The sequence below is a fragment of the Lissotriton helveticus genome, chromosome 11 (assembly GCF_964261635.1).
Source record: "Lissotriton helveticus chromosome 11, aLisHel1.1, whole genome shotgun sequence".
NCBI lineage: Eukaryota > Metazoa > Chordata > Amphibia > Caudata > Salamandridae > Lissotriton > Lissotriton helveticus.
This window is the reverse complement of record NC_136072.1, coordinates 35,859,789-35,878,715: the sequence shown is the minus strand read 5'-3', so window position 1 is coordinate 35,878,715 and position 18,927 is coordinate 35,859,789.

The window sequence follows — 18,927 nt, the reverse complement described above, 5'->3', positions numbered from 1 at the left end:
AAAAGGACAGAGGAGTTATTAACCACCAGCGTGGCGAGAAGTTCCTGCAGGGAAGCCACGAACAGGGGCATGTTCAGGGGAGGGCGGTAAACAAGGACGACGGTGAGAGGTGCCAGCAGATTGGAAGAGCGAGCAACCAGGAAGTCCACTCCAGCAATGGGTGCTTGGGGGAGAAGCTGAAATTGAATAGTGGATCGGACAATCATGGCAACACCCCCCCCAACCTTGTCCGTGGGGCGGTCAGCCCGAAGGACATAGTGGGAGTGGGGAAGGATGGCAAGAATGTCGGGGAGAGAAGCCTCCGAAAACCATGTTTCCGTTAGGAATAAAAAATCAGGGGAGTCTGTAGTAAGAAGATTAAACAGGTCGAGTTGGTGTTTGCCTGCCGAGCGAGTGTTGAGGAGAAAAGCGGAAGCAGTGTGAGGGTTGGGTGAGGGTCCAATGGGGAGGGGATCAGTGTCTGGCGTAGGGAGGGGAAGAATTGGGTGAGGAGACACAACACGGTCTGAACGGGGAACATAGATATCCAAAGCAACTAGATGCTGCGTGAGGGTGTGGGGGAGAGGCACGTCAATGGTATAGGAGAGAAGTTGAGCAGGCGTGTACGACAACAAGGAAGCAGGGGGTGTGGCCCCTGGTCCCGGGCCGTCGCGGACGGGCGCAGACGGGCTTAACTTAGGCGCTACTTCGGCGCGCCTTCGTCGCGCCCGCTGCGCTCGTCCGCTGCGCGGCCGGGATAATGGTGCCATAAGTAGGAGACCGGAAGTAGCAGGGCGTGGCAGGGGGTGGAGGGACAGAGGAGCTGCCCCGCCAACCAGAGAGCAGCCCAAGATGAAGCACACGCCCGTCCCCGCCCTCGTGACCTGCCCGTCAGAGGGGGAGGGAACGCTCAGCGTGGGGCGCTCTGGAGGCGGCTACCAGGAAGTCCCAAGAAGATAGGGGGTGCGCGGTGTCCTCAGCGCAGCCCCTGAAGCCGGAGCAGGGTAAGTAAAAAGTGTCCAAGCACTTGTTTAAAAAGATCGTTGCGCCGCGCCTCGGCAGCGTTGTTGCTCCCGGCGAAGCCTCGGGAGGTCTGGGGATTCAACAGAGCTAGGCGGGACTAGCCCGGCAGGAAGAAATTGCCAGGGGGGGAGGGACAGAGGAGCTGCCCCGCCAACCAGAGAGCAGCCCAAGATGAAGCACACGCCCGTCCCCGCCCTCGTGACCTGCCCGTCAGAGGGGGAGGGAACGCTCAGCGTGGGGCGCTCTGGAGGCGGCTACCAGGAAGTCCCAAGAAGATAGGGGGTGCGCGGTGTCCTCAGCGCAGCCCCTGAAGCAGGAGCAGGGTAAGTAAAAAGTGTCCAAGCACTTGTTTAAAAAGATCGTTGCGCCGCGCCTCGGCAGCGTTGTTGCTCCCGGCGAAGCCTCGGGAGGTCTGGGGATTCAACAATACATTTGTTTGATACATTGCATATTTTGTCCATTTTTCAACATAAACATAATATTTAAGTATAGTCAGCATAATACATTTTTATGTTTTTAATAATGGAGAACTTGGTACATATGTACATTTTTAACAAATAAACGATGTAGTTGTTTACTGGTTTTAAAACATGTTTTAATACATAGAGTAGATTTTTGATAACAGTTATAGAATAATTTTTTACATTGTAAATATGCCAGTCAGTCAGTCAGTCAGAAACCTTTATTCGATTCCAGATGAATCATAAATGTTCACAAGGACGACATACAATCATAAAATAAGACAATATATACAAAAAAGAAAACATAAATATTATCTTTCGCCGACAATAAAACACCCAATTTCGTTCTTTTACATTGCATATCGTTTCCTTATTATAAAAACATTTTTTATAAAACTAAGCACAGAGGTACAAATGGAAGCATTTGCTAGGGAATGTAAATAATTAAAACCCTCTCTATGGGATCGGAAACAATTTTCATTTTAAATTGGTTTAAAAAACGCACCCTAGGGTCTTTATATAATGTGCAAAATAACATTAGGTGCATAGTATTTTGTTGGGCTGTGTTGTTACAAGGACAGGGGGGTAGCCTCTCACACCACCCCACCTGTTTTGGAAAAGCCACAAGAAAGTGCAGTGTGCCTAAACAAAATCTAGTCATTAAAAAACGTGCATTTCCCTGTAAGCTAAAAGACAAATACAATTGTTGCTGTTTTAAAAAAGGGGGTTCCGATCTGTCTGTGGACCTAGAAGATATACTCGGCTAAGATCCAAAGAGCTTCTTATATGGACATTTTCATGTTTGGCGGTATACACTCAGGATTATCATAAAAATCTTCTATCCCTATTTTATAAAAAGTTTAACATAGCGTACCCAGGGTACCGCCATTGCATTGTCTAGATTCATGCAATCTTTTAAGACAAGTCGGGAGAAATTAAGTTCCTATGAAGACCAGATTTTCCCTCATAAAAACAAGGGTGCTATGTGTATTCTGTCCATGCCCACCTCCGAGTGACAAAATGAGGTAGGCGAACTAGACGGGATAAATAAGAGACTCTTCAAAAATGTGTTCTCAATTATTTGGATCTGTGTACTCTTTTGACATCCACACACTTCAGCACCAAAGTTGCTCCTGATAGACATTTTGATTTGTATAGGGATATCAGCACTGCAACAGGCTTATGACCAAGTTTGGCCGCAAATCGAAACAGCCCCTCGATAAAAGCTTGTTGCACCCTAGACACTAAAAGTTGGTCCCAATTTAGGTTAGAATTAGAAACATTCCCCAGATAACTAAAGTTTTTTACCTTCTCAATAGCTATCCCATTCACTGTGTATTTTTGTGTTTTCGTTAATTTGGGCCTGCATACCATGACAAAGGATTTCTTATAATTCACCTTCAAATCTAGTGACGTCATATATTCGGTGAAAGCATCCAAAAATACCATTTGGGCCACTAGGGGTCTAGTCGGATGGAACAGTAATTAAGCCCAAATCTCCCATCCTCTCGCTCATATTATATAACTGGATAGCCAAGTCCTCAATGCCCTGGGTCCCATTTGGATTTATTGGTTGCAAATTTGAGTCCCTCCGTTGGGCAATGTCACTGACCATAGGGGACTCTTCCGTCTCGGGAATAACAACTGGAGGCAGTCAGTCGCAGCCATCTAGACCAGACAATAGGGCATATCTGTTTGTGAGATTTGGTTCAAAAGTATACGGTATAACCCCGTAGTTATTACAGCGATAATCACCTTTGGGCCTTGCTCCGGGTACAAGATTGTGGTGGGTCTATAAAAGAAACCAACTGGGAGCACAGATATTTTTGCAGGATAAAACTCTTCATTCCTATATCCTAGGCTCTGTCTCCAACCAAGAACAAGCGGCTACCACTGAGTTTGTTTTTTGCCATTTTCCCCTGGTCCCGGTCGATTGTTTGCCTTGCGACCATTTTTGTTACTGGTTCGTGCCACCAGACTATTCCTTTAGTTGCCTTTTTCTTTGCATTTATTTTTCGGTGTGTGTCCCTTTAAAAATTTGCTCGCAACGGCCCGCCGTATCCCTTTGGCTAAGTGTCCCAGTAAGCCAGTTGCTGGCTCCCCGAGGCCGTCCCTTGTCTCACGGCGGGTTTGTTTATCTCCCCCACGCCGCTCTGCTGTTGTAGAGCCGCACGAGGCAGTCTCCCTAAGCTGCCGAGGACCGTGCTGTTCACACTGCCCCCACCAGCCGGGCTGGAGGCTGCGACCCCCCAGCAGCAGTACCCTTATCTGGCAGGGGTGGAGGCCGTTTCCTCACGCTGCTCCCGCCGCTGGAGAATTCAAATAGCACAATTTTCACTGCTGTCTCAGGGGTTTCGGGGGACCCGTAGGTGCCTCTCTACGGCTCCTTCCAATCCTTCTAGGCCTGGTGCTTAATCCTCGGTCCGGGAGGTCGGGCCTGCTGCTTGATTCACAGTCCGTGGACGTGGCTGCTGCACGGCCCTGAGTCAACCGCCAATTATGTGTGCTCCTCCCCTCTGTACCTAGGTACTAGCACTCATCTTGTAAATATGCACTATATAATTACGTACAGGGTACATTTTCTAATAAAATACATTTCTTTACAATGATTTCACTGTATAAAATTGTTATATTTTGCCATATTTTCTAATAAATAATATATTTTATATAATATTATTTAAGTTGTAAATTCAAATAAAATAATCATTGAAAGAATGCATTTTGAAAAAGAAAAATATTTTTTAACATTAATACATTTATGCGCTTTTTTAGCAAGCTGGACACTTTTTTAATCACTTTGGTGAGTTAACATATTTTATTTTAATGTATAATATTACATACTATTTTCTTTAATTTTTACTATTATACTTTAACATTTTGGAACAGTAAAGAAAAAACATTTTGTACATTACTAATCTTAATTAGTATAGTTTAAAAAAATTGTATTACATTTGTAATGTAGATTGACTTTAATATATAAAAGTATTTTTATTATTTCAATTATTTAGCCATTTTCTAAATGAAGTTGTATTTTGTAGGCTATCTGTGTTGTTTTAGGTCATTTCTGAGGGGAGAAGCTTGCGGTTGGAAGCTGCATCACATCGGTTAAGGTTGGCTTAATTTAATTTCTTTTAGGCTTAATTTAGGTGTAGGGTGAAGGTAGTTAGGCAGTGTATTGTATGGTAATATTTGTATTTTTTGTTTTTGGTGCGGTTTAGTTAGTAGTTTTGCATAAGCGAAATGCGGTTAGTGCGTTGTTAGGTAGGTGTTAGGGTATGTTCTATATGTTTAAATATGTTTAGAGTATGGTGTTCTTAGTATGTTTATGTGTGTTTTCTAATGATTTTATTGTGTATTTGTGCGGGAGGGATTGTGTTATTTTTTTTCTACAGGTTTTTGTCGTTTGGAAGTTGCCGTTGGGAGAAGTGTGCTTTTTTGTTTCAGGAACTGTGTATTAGTTTCTAGTAAACTAATAATTAGTTTGCAGTTCCTTTATTTTCCAGGTTTTCCTGGGGCGTTTCTTTTTTAATTACATTTTTCTGGTTTTTTAATAAATTCAAGTCTATGGATATGTTGCAGCTGGATTTTATTTTACACAGTTGTATTTTTCCATTTTTTGGGGGACTTTTAACTAAGTTTTCTGAATGTTTACGCGTTTGGATTTATTTATGGCAGTTTGGATTCAATTCTTCAGCAACCAAACATTAAGTTATTTTAAATTATTTACAATGGGAGGGACATGTAATTTTTCCATGGCAGAGAACAGAGCAGGTACATCTGAAGCAGCACATGAGAGGGGCTAAGAGCATCAACAGTCCATGGCAGAGAACAGAGCAGGTACATCTGAGACAGTACATGAGAGGGGCTAAGTGCATCAACAGTCCATGGCAAGGCACAGGTATATCAGAGGCAGCACATGAGAGGGCCCAATGCAGTATCATAACAGCAACAGGGCAGTGTCCATAACAGAGCAGCTACATCAGAGGCAGCACATGAGAGGGGCTGAGTTGCATCAACAGTCCATGCCAGAGAACAGAGCAGGTACATCAGAGGCAGCACATGAGAGGGGCTAAGTGCATCAACAGTCCATGGCAAGGCACAGGTACATCAGAGGCAGCACATGAGAGGGGCTAAGTGCATCAACAGTCCATGACAAGGCACAGGTACATCAGAGGCAGCACATGAGAGGGGCTAAGTGCATCAACAGTCCATGGCAAGGCACAGGTACATCAGAGGCAGCACATGAGAGGGGCTAAGTGCATCAACAGTCCATGGCAGAGAACAGAGCAGGTACATCAGAGGCAGCACATGAGAGGGGCTAAGTGCATCAACAGTCCATGGCAAGGCACAGGTACATCAGAGGCAGCACATGAGAGGGCACAATGCAGTATCATAACAGCAACAGGGCAGTGCCATAACAGAGCAGGTACATCAGAGGCAGCACATGAGAGGGGCTAAGTGCATTAACAGTCCATGACAGAGAACAGAGCAGGTACATCTGAAGCAGCGGATTGGTGTCACTACAACGCGGTTTTTTACAACGCATTCCGTTACATCGGAATTTTTACAACGCAGGATCCATTACATCGGATGCCATTACAATGCATGGCATTACATAGCAGATGCTATTACAACGCATGGCATTACATCGTAAGTATAGGTAAGTATACCTTTTTTAAAAAAATTTAATTAAGTTAATTTAATTAATTTAATTTAATTAATTTAATTAAAATACATTTTAAAATAGTAATTAATTTAATTTAATAAATTTAAATCTATTTATTTAATTTAATTTTAATAAAAATTGTAATTAATTTTAATTAATTAATATAATGAAATTAATTTAATTTAAATATTTTTAAAATTGTAATTAAATTAAATTAATTAAAATAATTTATTTAATTTAATTAATTTAATTAAAACATGTAATTAATATAATATAATTAATTAAATTTAATTAATATATTTTAATTAATTTATAAATGGTAAATATAATTTAATTAGCCCTAAGCACAAACCCAACCCTGAACCCTAAAACACCCCTGTACCCCAAAACCCAAACCCTACCCTGAAACCTAAAAACACCCCTGTACCCCAAAACCCAAACCCTACCCTGAAACCTAAAAACACCCCTGTACCCCAAAACCCAAACCCTACCCTGAAACCTAAAAACACCCCTGTACCCCAAAACCCAAACCCTACCCTGAAACCTAAAAACACCCCTGTACCCCAAAACCCAAACCCTACCCTGAACCCTAAAACACCCCTGTACCCCAAAACCCAAACCCTACCCTGAAACATAAAAACACCCCTGTACCCCAAAACCCAAACCCTGCCCTGAAACCTAAAAACACCCCTGTACCCCAAAACCCAAACCCTACCCTGAAACCTAAAAACACCCCTGTACCCCAAAACCCAAACCCTACCCTGAAACCTAAAAACACCCCTGTACCCCAAAACCCAAACCCTACCCTGAAACCTAAAAACACCCCTGTACCCCAAAACTGTACCCCAAAACCCAAACCCTGCCCTGAAACCTAAAAACACCCCTGTACCCCAAAACCCAAACCCTGCCCTGAAACCTAAAAACACCCCTGTACCCCAAAACCCAAACCCTGCCCTGAAACCTAAAAACACCCCTGTACCCCAAAACACAAACCCTACCCTGAAACCTAAAAACACCCCTGTACCCCAAAACCCAAACCCTACCCTGAAACCTAAAAACACCCCTGTACACCTGTACTTATTTTAAAAATTACTTTAATTAATATAATAAATAATAAATTAATAATATTAAAAAACATAAATAAATATATTTAATTATAATTAATATTAATAAAATTTAAAAAAATTAAATACTTACCTATACTTACGATGTAATGTCATGCGTTGTAATAGCATCTGCTATGTAATGCCATGCGTTGTAATGGCATCCGATGTAATGGATCCTGCGTTGTAAAAGTTCCGTTGTAAAAGACTCCCGTTGTAAAAGTTGCGATGTAACGGTGCATCACCGAAGCAGCACATGAGAGGGGCTAAGTGCATCAACAGTCCATGGCAAGGCACAGGTACATCAGAGGCAGCACATGAGAGGGGCTAAGTGCATCAACAGTCCATGGCAGAGAACAGAGCACGTACATCTGAAGCAGCACATGAGAGGGGCTAAGTGCATCAACAGTCCATGGCAAGGCACAGGTACATCAGAGGCAGCACATGAGAGGGGCTAAGTGCATCAACAGTCCATGGCAAGGCACAGGTACATCAGAGGCAGCACATGAGAGGGCACAATGCAGTATCATAACAGCAACAGGGCAGTGTCCATAACAGAGCAGGTACATCAGAGGCAGCACATGAGAGGGCACAATGCAGCATCATAACAGCAATAGGGCAGTGTTCATAACAGAACAAGTACATCTGAGGCACCAAAAGTACATGGGTCAAGCGCCCCATCCCATTGATATTAATAATGCAAGGGTGGTTACAATGGACAATCTAGACACCAAGTTCAATGACATGTGAGTGATGGGAGCTACACCTCACAGCACAGAATCTGGCGGACTGCTTGACCTAGTCGCCTCGGATACACTGCCAGCACCAGAAACAGGAGTGCGAGACACAGCCACAGCTCTAGTGACTGACACATGAGCCATAGACCCAGACACACTGCCAGCACCAGAAACAGGAGTGTGAGACACAGCCACAGATCTAGTGACTGACACATGAGCCATAGACCCAGACACACTGCCAGCACCAGATACAGGAGTGTGAGACTCAGCTACAGCTCTAGTGACTGACACATGAGCCATAGACCCAGACACACTGCCAGCACCAGATACAGGAGTGTGAGACACAGCCACAGCTCTAGTGACTGACACATGAGCCATAGACCCAGACACACTGCGAGCACCAGATACAGGAGTATGAGACACAGCCACAGATGTAGTGACTGACACATGAGCCATAGACCCGGACACACTTCCAGCACCAGATACAGGAGTGTGAGACACAGCCACAGCTCTATTGACTGACACATGAGCCATAGACCCAGATACAGGAGCGTGAGACACAGCCACAGCTCTAGTGACTGACACATGAGCCATAGACCCAGACACACTGCCAGGACATGTCCCTGTACAGTGACCAACAAATACCATGCCAGCATCTGATACATGAGAGTGTGGGACCCACACAGTGGCAGTACCTGAAACAGGAGAGGGTACAACTGACACAGTGCTACTACATGCGGCATGACAGCGAATAACATACACAGGGCCACTATCTGACACATGAGAGTGAACTGCAGCTGACCCACTAGGGCCACTGAAATGATGAGCCACAGGGCTGTATGGGCCAGGAGGCAGGGTGGCTCTGGGAGCTGGGGACAGCTATACTGGAGAGACATTGGGGTGGTCAGGTGTCAATGGTGTGTGTCCATGTTTATTAGGGATATGTGAGTGCACCCTGGACATGACTGGACTGGTAAGTGGTGCGGGCTCATCTGAAACATCACCCATCAAAGTTGGATCATGTGCTGGTGGGGGTCTGCTCTCTGGGGACATGCTGGACCCTGCTTGATGTTTGCTGTGGCCCTGCCGACTGACACATGTGTTTTACGTTCCTTCACCAACACCAGCCTCAGGGGACGCAGGGGTGATGTATGCCTGGCCTTGGCGGAGCTCGTGTCCATGGGAGAACCCTTGGCCCTGGGAGGTGCCTTGGCCGTGGGAGGTGTCCTGTCTATGGAATGTGCCTTATCCGTGGGCGGTGCTCTGTCCCTGGGAGTTGGCTTGTCCTTTGTAGTGTCCCTGTCCATTGTAGTGTCCCTGTCCTTTGAAGTGTCCCTGTCCTTGGGAGTGTCCCTGGCCTTGGGAGGTGCCCTTTCCTTTGTAGTGTCCTTGTCCTTGGGAGTGTCCCTGGCCTTGAGAGGTACCCTTTCCTTTGTAGTGTCCTTGGGAGTGTCCCTGGCCTTGAGAGGTGCCCTTTCCTTTGTAGTGTCCTTGGGAGTGTCCCTGGCCTTGGGAGGTGCCCTTTCCATTGTAGTGTCCTTGTCCTTGGGAGTGTCCCTGGCCTTGGGAGGTGCCTTTTCCTTTGAAGTGTCCTTGTCCTTGGGAGTCTCCCTGGCCTTGGGAATATCTTTTGAGGGGGATGCAAGTGTTACATGTGAATCCCTGTCCCCCAACACCCCTTGAGGATCCTGTGTGTCAATTCCAGGGTATCTGATGTCGTGTTCTGTGAAATATGTCCTTGATGGTGTCTGTGCCCTCTGTGCCCTGCCTTGCTGCCAGTGGCTGCTTCTAGTGCAATACCCAGAAAATGACGCCTGGTCTGAAATGTCACTCTCCCCTGAGACATTAAGTGGTGTGGATGGGGGAACTGAAGTAGAACCTTGTCCATGCGACTGTTGAATGGCTGCAGACACTGTTGGATAATGACTGAACTGTTCTGTGGAGACCAGCAACATCGCCATGCATCCCCTCCATGAATGCTACCACCTGCCCCAACTTCCTATCATGGTCTTGGAATCCATTGATCATGTTGGTCTGCCCTACACACAGCTGTCGCAGCAGAACAACCGCCTCAGCACAAAGGGCACTTTGTGTCACAGGGGCAGGGGCAGCGGTGCTTGTACCGAAGGCCACTCTGCTCCCCCTACTCTGGCGAGCTTGAGCAGTACTTGTTGCAGTTGGTGACAGTGTGGGCCCTGTGTGCTGTGTACAGATTGAAGGTGTTGATTACCCACTCCCTGTGTCTACCAACAGTGCTGACTCACCACCACTGTCTGAAGATGAGGACTATGGTGTCTCCACATGTGAGTCCTCAGGGACAGTTCTGTCCCCCTCTCCGGGGCTGCTCTCTTCAGTCTCAGTCTGCGTGTGTGTGATCTCGGATCCGAATGCATTGCCACCACTCATCTCCGTCGTCTGTGGGTCAGTGCCCTCTGCCAAAGCTGAAAGAGAGAGAAAAGAGGTTTACCTAAGTGCCACACTCACGTACTGAAGGTTACAAAATCACAACTTCCTTTACTGTTGACCAACATGTAGCACCCATCCTGCACACGAACCACCCCTACCAGACATCCTCATTTCAAAGAACCGGGGGTGCCTGTGAAACATGTACATCAAACAAACAGGGCAAGTGCATGTAGACCACCACACATGTGTTGCCATGGGACCACAGACCTCAACGGCATGTCCTGGGCCCCTGCACTGCAAGGTAAACAGCATTTACAACGCAACTTTTACCACGCACTACCTTTACCACGCAACTTTTACAACGCAAATCGTTACAACGACTTGCGCTGGGGGGCGCTCTAGGATAGGTAATAATTTAATTTACTATTCAAAACCTTCCCTATTATCCACGGGAGTTGGAATAGTAAATTAAACTATTCACATTCAGCGCCTTCCAAAGCAAGTCGTTGTAACGACTTGCATTGTAAAAGTTGCGTGGTAAAGGCATGCGTTGTAAAAGTATGCGTGGTAAGGACATACATCCCACAACAATGCAACTTGTATGTCCACCTGGCTGACATGGATGCTAACGCTCACTCCGCTAATGGCACCAACATGCAATTGCAGCACAACATACACACCATGGATGTCACTACTGTGTCTGAGCAGCAATACATGCATGCACTCACAACTCACAAACACATTCAGTCTGCTTACCGCTAGTTTGCTGCTGATCCCCTCTCAGCCGGACGGACAGGTCAGGATTCGTCACAGCTATGATATGGTGCATTAGAGGGGTCATGGTGCGTCGTGCAAGCCGGGTTGATCTTGGAATCAGCCCCAGTGTCATCTCCGCCACATTCTTGCTGAGCCTGGAGATGTCGTCCCAGCGCTTGTGGCAGTGTGTGTGTCGTCTATTGCACACCCCCACTGCCCGTACATCACGTGCTATGGTCCTCCACACGGCCTTGCGAAGGTGCAGCTTGACCTACCATGATGGGAGACAAGAGGGGAATGTCAGTGGACAGTTGGACATTCACAAACATAGTAGCAACCTGTATCTTTCAGCAGCCATGCACAGTACAACACATGTGAAGGTCCCACAGCACACAGCCAAGATAGCAGAAGCCAGGAGTCAGTGACCTCCTCATGCACACCAACATGTCCCCCACTGCACTTACCACCTGTCCGGGGGTACCGTAGAGCCGTTCATAGTGGCGGAGCACACCGTCCACAAGGATATCCAGCTCCGCTGCGGTGAAGGGACGAGACCGGATCTCTCGCACTCTCGGCATGGCAAGGTCCAGGACTGTGGCACAACAGCAGCATAGCTGGATAGCTCAGCAGCAGCAGGTCGAGGTGATTGGTGCAGGCAGCAGTTGTTGGATAGCTCAGCAGCAGCAGGTCGAGGTGATGGGTACAGGCAGCAGTTGTTGGATAGCTTAGCAGCAGCAGGTCGAGGTGATGGGCGCAGGCAGCAGTGGCTGGAAGCAGTGAATGTGTGCTGCTGAAATTCACACATTTATAGGGCCCTGAGCTGATATCAGTGGCACACGTCTGCAGCAATTGGTTTTCCCGGGATGCCTCATTCAAAATGAGCCAATGACTGGCCCTGGTGTGGCGGTGTACGGCTTCCGCTATTTTTTAAATCGCTTACGCGCCCCACGTTACCTGTTTCCATTGGCTACATGTGCAAGGACCGTCACGGTCACACACCGGTAGCCGCATGTGCGCGCTACCGCGATGGTGCATCATTTGAAATTAATCACTCACTGGCGTCGCAATGGCGGAGCACGCATTCCGCGGGGCGGGGCAGGCCAACACATACATTTGAATGTGCAAGTGGAAATGGCAGTTGGTACCCCCCTTACAATCACATTGCAGCACCCACCGCAGACCGCCGGCCCTGGCCGGTCACCCACCTCCGGGTGCTGGCAGTGGGTTACCGCCCTGTAAATTGATGTCACCCTGGCATGGATGGCCCTGGCCGGTCACCCACCGGCCCTGGTTGTACATATACATGTGTGTCAGGACATGTCCGGAATGCATCAAGAATCATTAGGTCAAGTCAATGGCCCGTGTCCACGTGTGTCATTCATGTCCATTTGTTGCATGTGTGGTCATACTATTGACCTTGGCAGTGGTTAACAAAGGCCAGTGATGTGAACCCAAGTTGCGTCAGATGTGCATGGCTATGTGTTGACGTCTTGGTTTGAGGTCACACGTTTATATTTGTACACATCTACACAGTACATCAAGGCTGTGTACCCACATTCAGAAGCTGTTGTGAGTGTGTGGTTTGTGTGTGCAAGTAGCAATGATGGGGGTATACATGCATTCTGTGAATGCGTATGTGTGTCGCCTGTTGTATGCCCATGCATGTCATGTGAGGATGCCCAGCATTGTAGGTGGGGTCATGGGTGCATGAAGACAAGGAGGGTGTGTTCCATGTTCATGTTGTGTGTGCACGTCCATGTGTGTCTGTGGGGACGCTTGTTCCCCCATTGGGCCCTCAGTCATGTGATGTTGGCTGTTCTTTCAACATGTGTGCACGTTACATTGGACATGTTTGCACACAGGATGTTGTTTGTGGGTAAACATTGTGTGTGTAGTTAGCTGTAGTGCCTTATATTTCGGTCACGTCACACATACAATCAGTGTCTGCAACATGTATTATTTGTATTGTGTTGGTCAAGATGTGATAGTGTGGCACAGCTGTGCGGTGTTGGTCAATTGACATCTGCTCCCATCTACTCCCACACAGGAGGGCTCCAAATGTGCATCGACCATACACTGTGCTGGAGGATATGGTTGACGAGGAGGTGATCCGCAAATTCCGGCTTGACCGACGGAGATTGCAGGACCTTGAAGCCCAATTGGCACCTCATCTGCAGCCACGCAGGCCATATCCAGGAGCTATTACACCCACAGCAAAGGTGACGGCGGCACTTCACTTCTTCGCAACAGGCACTTTCCAGTACACAGTTGGTCATGCCGGGGGGATGTCCCAATCCATGTTCAGCATGGTACTGCGGGATGTGCTGGATGCCATGATGCATTACAAGGATGATTACATCTATTTCCCACGTCCGGCAGAGCTGGCTGCAGTGAAAGGTGACTTCTAGGCCCTGGGCCAGATCCCACACGTAGTGGGTTCCATTGATGGCACACGTATTGGTCTCATTCCACCCCAGGCACGTGAACCCGTCTATCGCAATCAGAAGCACTACCATTCTATCAACGTGCAAGTGGTGTGCCTGGCTGACAACATCATCTCCCATGTGTGTGCCAGATTTCCCGGGTCCGCACATGACTCCCACATCCTGCGGAGCAGCATTGTCCCCCAACTGATGGCTAATCTGCATCAAGAACGTGCGTGGCTTGTAGGTGAGTGTGCTGTGATGACTACTGTGTTGTATGTGTGCCATGCTGTTCCCACCAATCCTGGTAATGATGTATGTGTCTGTCATCCCCCCACCCCTCTGCGTATCCAAACCGCCCGTGGCTGCTAAGCCCCATACAAAATCCTCCTACCCCTGGTGAAATGCGTTATAATGAGGCCCATGGGAGGACACTGCCATACTCACCCAGCAAAGTATGCAAAATAGTGATTGCCTGCTGCTTGCTCCACAACCTAGCCTTGCGCAATAATATTGAGCTGTTCATGGACCCTGAAGACCAACAGGTTGCTCCGCTTCCCATCCCACCCATGTCCACTGATGAGGAAAGTGGGGAGGAAGAAGGTGTGGACTAGAGGCGTCAGCTCACTGCTCGCTACTTTCCTTGAATGTTAGTAACTACCCCTTGTGCTGCTGGTCAATACGTGATGTATGTTTGCTGGTGATGTGTGGATGTGGTTTGTGAATGCTGCCTGTTCTGGTATGTTCTGTTTGCAAATGGGTGTGTGAGATGGTGTACATGCAATGTTCCCTGATGTGTGTCCTGTGATACACTTAATTAGTGATGAGTGTGGTTTGTGGGATGTTGCATATGGTGTGGTGTGATGGGTGTGATTCAGTTTCCTGACCTGTGCTTGTTGTGCTCTCATTATCCCTAGGTCACACCCACAGAGGCATGATTCTCAAGAACATTGATCCCTGCACCTGGTAATGACAACAAATAAGACAAACCTGTGATTAAAACATGGAGGTCACACAGCATTGAATGTTTACGTGGTGTTTATTTACCGGGTGTGGATTACTGTTAGTGTATATTTACAAATAGGTGTTAGGGGAAGTGAGAGTTGAAGGTCATGGCAGATTAAAACACCGTGGGGACACCACATTGTGTGATGTACACCTAGTACAACAGACGTGTGCCAATGCTTGGCATTGTGGGGCAAGATAGTCCGCAGAGTGAATGGCAGGCTCAAGGAAGGGTGAAGTCAGTGGCGGCCTCTCTTCGAGCGGGTCGATGGTGCATTGCCACTGCTCTCAGCTGGATCTAGCCTCGGACGGCCCCTCTGTCTTGGAGCCGGAGTGGAGCCAGCTGTGGGGGCAGGTTGTTCAGGGACGACCTCCCTGTCAGTGTCCTCAGGGGATGGTGGCGGTGGTGTTGGTGCCCTGTCCCGCTGGGCACTTGGGGGAGGGGGAGGTGGTGTGGCGCGGGATAACCACTCCCTCCAAAGAGCTGTTTGCTGCCCCATGAGGTCAACAATTTGGCCCATGCGGGTGTCCATGGACCACAACACCTGGCAGTTCTGTAGCGAGTCTTGGTGTGCCCTATCCGCCTGTGCCTGCGACCGCTCATAGGAGACATGGACTCTGGCGATAGCATCCAGGATCTCGGTCCCAGGATGGTGTGGGTCTTGTTCCCGACTTTGCCTAGCACCGGCACTCCTGTTTGTGAGCTGTGGCCTCACCTATGTCCTCCCCATCCACTCTCTCTGCTAGCCTGAGATGTCTATGGCCCATCATCGCACGATGGGTCAGGCAGGGTGGCACAGGCAGGAGTGGTGGTGGTGGTGGTGGTAGTAGCTGCACAGCTCACAATGGCAGATGTTGGTGTTGTGACAATGGTCAAGGTGGTGGAGGCAGGGATGTCCTGGGAGCCTGATGGCCCTGGGAGTGTGCTTGGGCCAGCATCGTCCTCTGCACCCGAGGTGTCCATGGGATCTTCACCAGAGAGTCCTGGCTGTGAGGGGGCGACTGGTGCTGGTGGTTGCTGGTTTCGCCTGTCAAGTTGCGATCACCTGAGGGACAAGAATTTCAGAATCAATGCTGTGGACATGACAGCTTTTTTGTTGTTACATTACAAATTACTATGGAATCAGGACATGGTTGTTGGTGTCATCGTATTGGTGTGGTAGACAGTACTGGGCATTATGGTGGTGTGGAGGTGGGGAGACAATACTTGGATATGTGTGGTCCGGTCCTGCTATTGGATGGTGCCCCTGTGAAGATGGCTACCTACCTGTAGGTTTAAAGGAGGAGATGCACTGGTCAGAAAATGGTGGGCGGACTTCATCTTGCTCTGGGATGAGACATGGGGGCCTGTTGGGAGTTGTAGTGCTGGTCTCTCCCCCCCCCACCCCCACCAACCTCCCTGTAGACATGGGGGCCTGTTGGGAGTTGTAGTGCTGGTCTCTCCCCCCCACCCACCCCCACCCTCCCTGTAGACATGGGGGCCTGTTGGGAGTTGTAGTGCTGGTCTCACCCCCACCCATCACCACCCTCCCTGTAGACATGGGGGTCTGTTGGGAGTTGTAGTGCTGGTCTCTCCCCCCCACCCACCACCACCCTCCCTGTAGACATGGGGGCCTGTTGGGAGTTGTAGTGCTGGTCTCTCCCCCCACCCACCACCACCCTCCCTGTAGACATGGGGGCCTGTTGGGAGTTGTAGTGCTGGTCTCCCACCCCCCCACTCACCACCACCCTCCCTGTAGACATGGGGGCCTGTTGGGAGTTGTAGTGCTGGTCTCTCACCCCCCCCACCCGCCACCAACCTCCCTGAAGGCATGGGGGCCTGTTGGGAGTTGTGGTGTTGGCTGCTTTGACAACATGCAAGCCTGTGAACGTAGGAGGCAACATTTGTGGTTGTTCATGGTGGGTGCATTTGAGGCCAGGACTTCACATTTGGGTGACTGTGTGGTCCACATGTATGGATTGGAGCCTGGGAGATGTGTCTTGGCAGTTGTGCAAGGCAGACCATGACAGTGTGATAGTGGTCATTGGTTTGTACTTACCAGCCTCAAGTCCCTCTTCTATTCCTTCCAGGCTCTCAGGGTGCAATATGCCCAGCACCTTCTCCTCCCATTCGGCAAATGATATAGGCTCCGGGGGAGTGCCGTCGCCAGTGTGTTGTGCCCACAGGTGGTTCTTGGCCCTGATGCCTTTCACCCTTGCCTTGAGGTCGTGCCACTGCTTCTGGATCTCGTGTTTGGTGCGTGGCACGGTCCCTGACACATTCACTCTGGTCACTATCCTGTCCCACATGTTGGTTTTGGTTCCCAAGGTGGTCTGCTGGACTAGGGTATCGAACAGATTATTATTATTATTATTACATTTATAGAACGTCTGGTTACACTAACTAGTGTGTCCCCGCGCTATTACTGGCCCAAATTAACTCGTTCTGAAGATCTTCAACGGCTGGTCCGGTGTCATCTCTGTCCTAATCTTTTGGGAACAGGAAGGTTTTTAACTCTTTGCGGAATACCTGCTCTGATGTTTCTAGGCGAAGCTTCTGTGGGAGCTTGTTCCATTGTTGAGCTGCCATGACTCTGTAGGAGTGTCCACCCATTCTCATTCTGCTAAACTTAGGGACTGATACCTGTCCAGTCCCTCTAGATCTCAACTGCCGGGTTGGATAGTAAGGGCTTAGCAGATTGTGGAGATAGGTGGGTCCTTTCCACTGTAGAATGCGATGTCCTACACAGAGGGCTTTGAATGTCACTCGCTCCCTGATAGGTAGCCAATGCAGGGATTTGAGTGCTTTCCTAGAAGAGGCCTTCCTGGGCAGCAGGAGAATCAGGCGAGCTGCCGCATTCTGCACGCGCTGCAGCCTTAGAATGCATTTAGTACTGGCCCCTAAATGCAGGACATTTCCATAGTCCAATCTGGACGCAATTAAGGCATGGACCATGGTTTTTCTGACAGGTAGAGGGAGTATGTCCAGCGTCTTCCTTAAGACCCTCAAGATGCCAAAGCAAGTCCCTGCCAGTTGTTTAGTCTGATGCTCGAATGATATTTTATTGTCGAGCCATAACCCCAGATTTCTCACTGGATTGCTGGGGGTAGGTGGGGGACCCAAGGCAGGGGGCCACCATGCAGAGGTCCATACTGATGGACCCTTCCCCACTATCAGAACCTCCGTCTTGTTGCTATTGAACTTAAGGCAGTTACTTGCCATCCATGCTGCAAGCTGCTGAAGACAGGAGATAAAGTTAGTGGCAGCCAGTTCTTTCGATTGTGTCAGGGTCACGACCAGTTGCGTGTCGTCAGCGTAGGACACGGCTTTTACTCCAAAGGAGTCGGTGATTTTTGCTACGGGAGCCACGTATAAATTAAAAAGGGTTGGGCTCAAACTAGACCCTTGCGGCACTCCCTGCTTTAGGCTAATGCTCTTAGAGCGAAATGACCCCTGTGCTACTTGGAAACTCCGGTCGGACAAAAAGGATTTAATCCAATCCCATGCTTTACCCACCACTCCTCCACTCTTCAGGCACTGTAGCAATGTGTGGTGGGCTACAGTGTCGGAGGCAGCACTGAGGTCGAGCAAAATCAGTGCCGCCTTTTGACCCTCGTCAGCATATTTCCGTAAAATCTCTGTAGATAACAGAAGTGCTGACTCTGTTGAGTGGAGGGCGCGAAAACCCGATTGTGTGGGGTGGAGCAATCCATTTGCCTCAATATGGGCTGACAACTGGTTATTGACAACCTTTTCCGCAATCTTAGCGAAATACGGCAGGAGTGAGATGGGTCGTAGGTTCTCGAGATGATCCATGCTCAACTTGGGCTTTTTCCTCAGAGGGAGAACCACTGCCTCCTTTCATGTTTTGGCATCAAAAGAGAGCTGGAGAGATGTGGTTCGACACGGATGATTTCATCCACCATGACCTTCAACTCACTGTCTGTGAACTTGGGTTTTTCTTGGGTGCCATGGTGTGTGATGTGCAAGGTGTGGTGTGGCAGGGTGGGGTGTGCAGGTGTGTGGTATGTAGGGATGGTGTTGTGGGGGTTTGTGTGGTGGGTGTGTTGGTGTGCAGGTTGTATGTGTGTTTGTGTGTGTCTGCTTTTTGTGCTATTCTGCCTCTTTCTTGCAGCTATGCTGTGATGCAAAGGATTGTGGTAATGGAGGGATTTATTTTATACTCTGTGTGGTTATTGTGTCCCAATGGATGTTGCCAGTCAGCTGTTCTGTGGGTGTGGTGACTTGGGTGCTTTTGTTTGTGCTTGGGTGGGTGTCATTGGGGCGTGTTGTTGTTGGGGGTGGGTGTTTCAGGTGGGTGTGTGTCATGTTTAGTCTGTTTTCTATTTACTTCCTTCCGCCATTTTGGAATCGGTTTGACGGCAGGG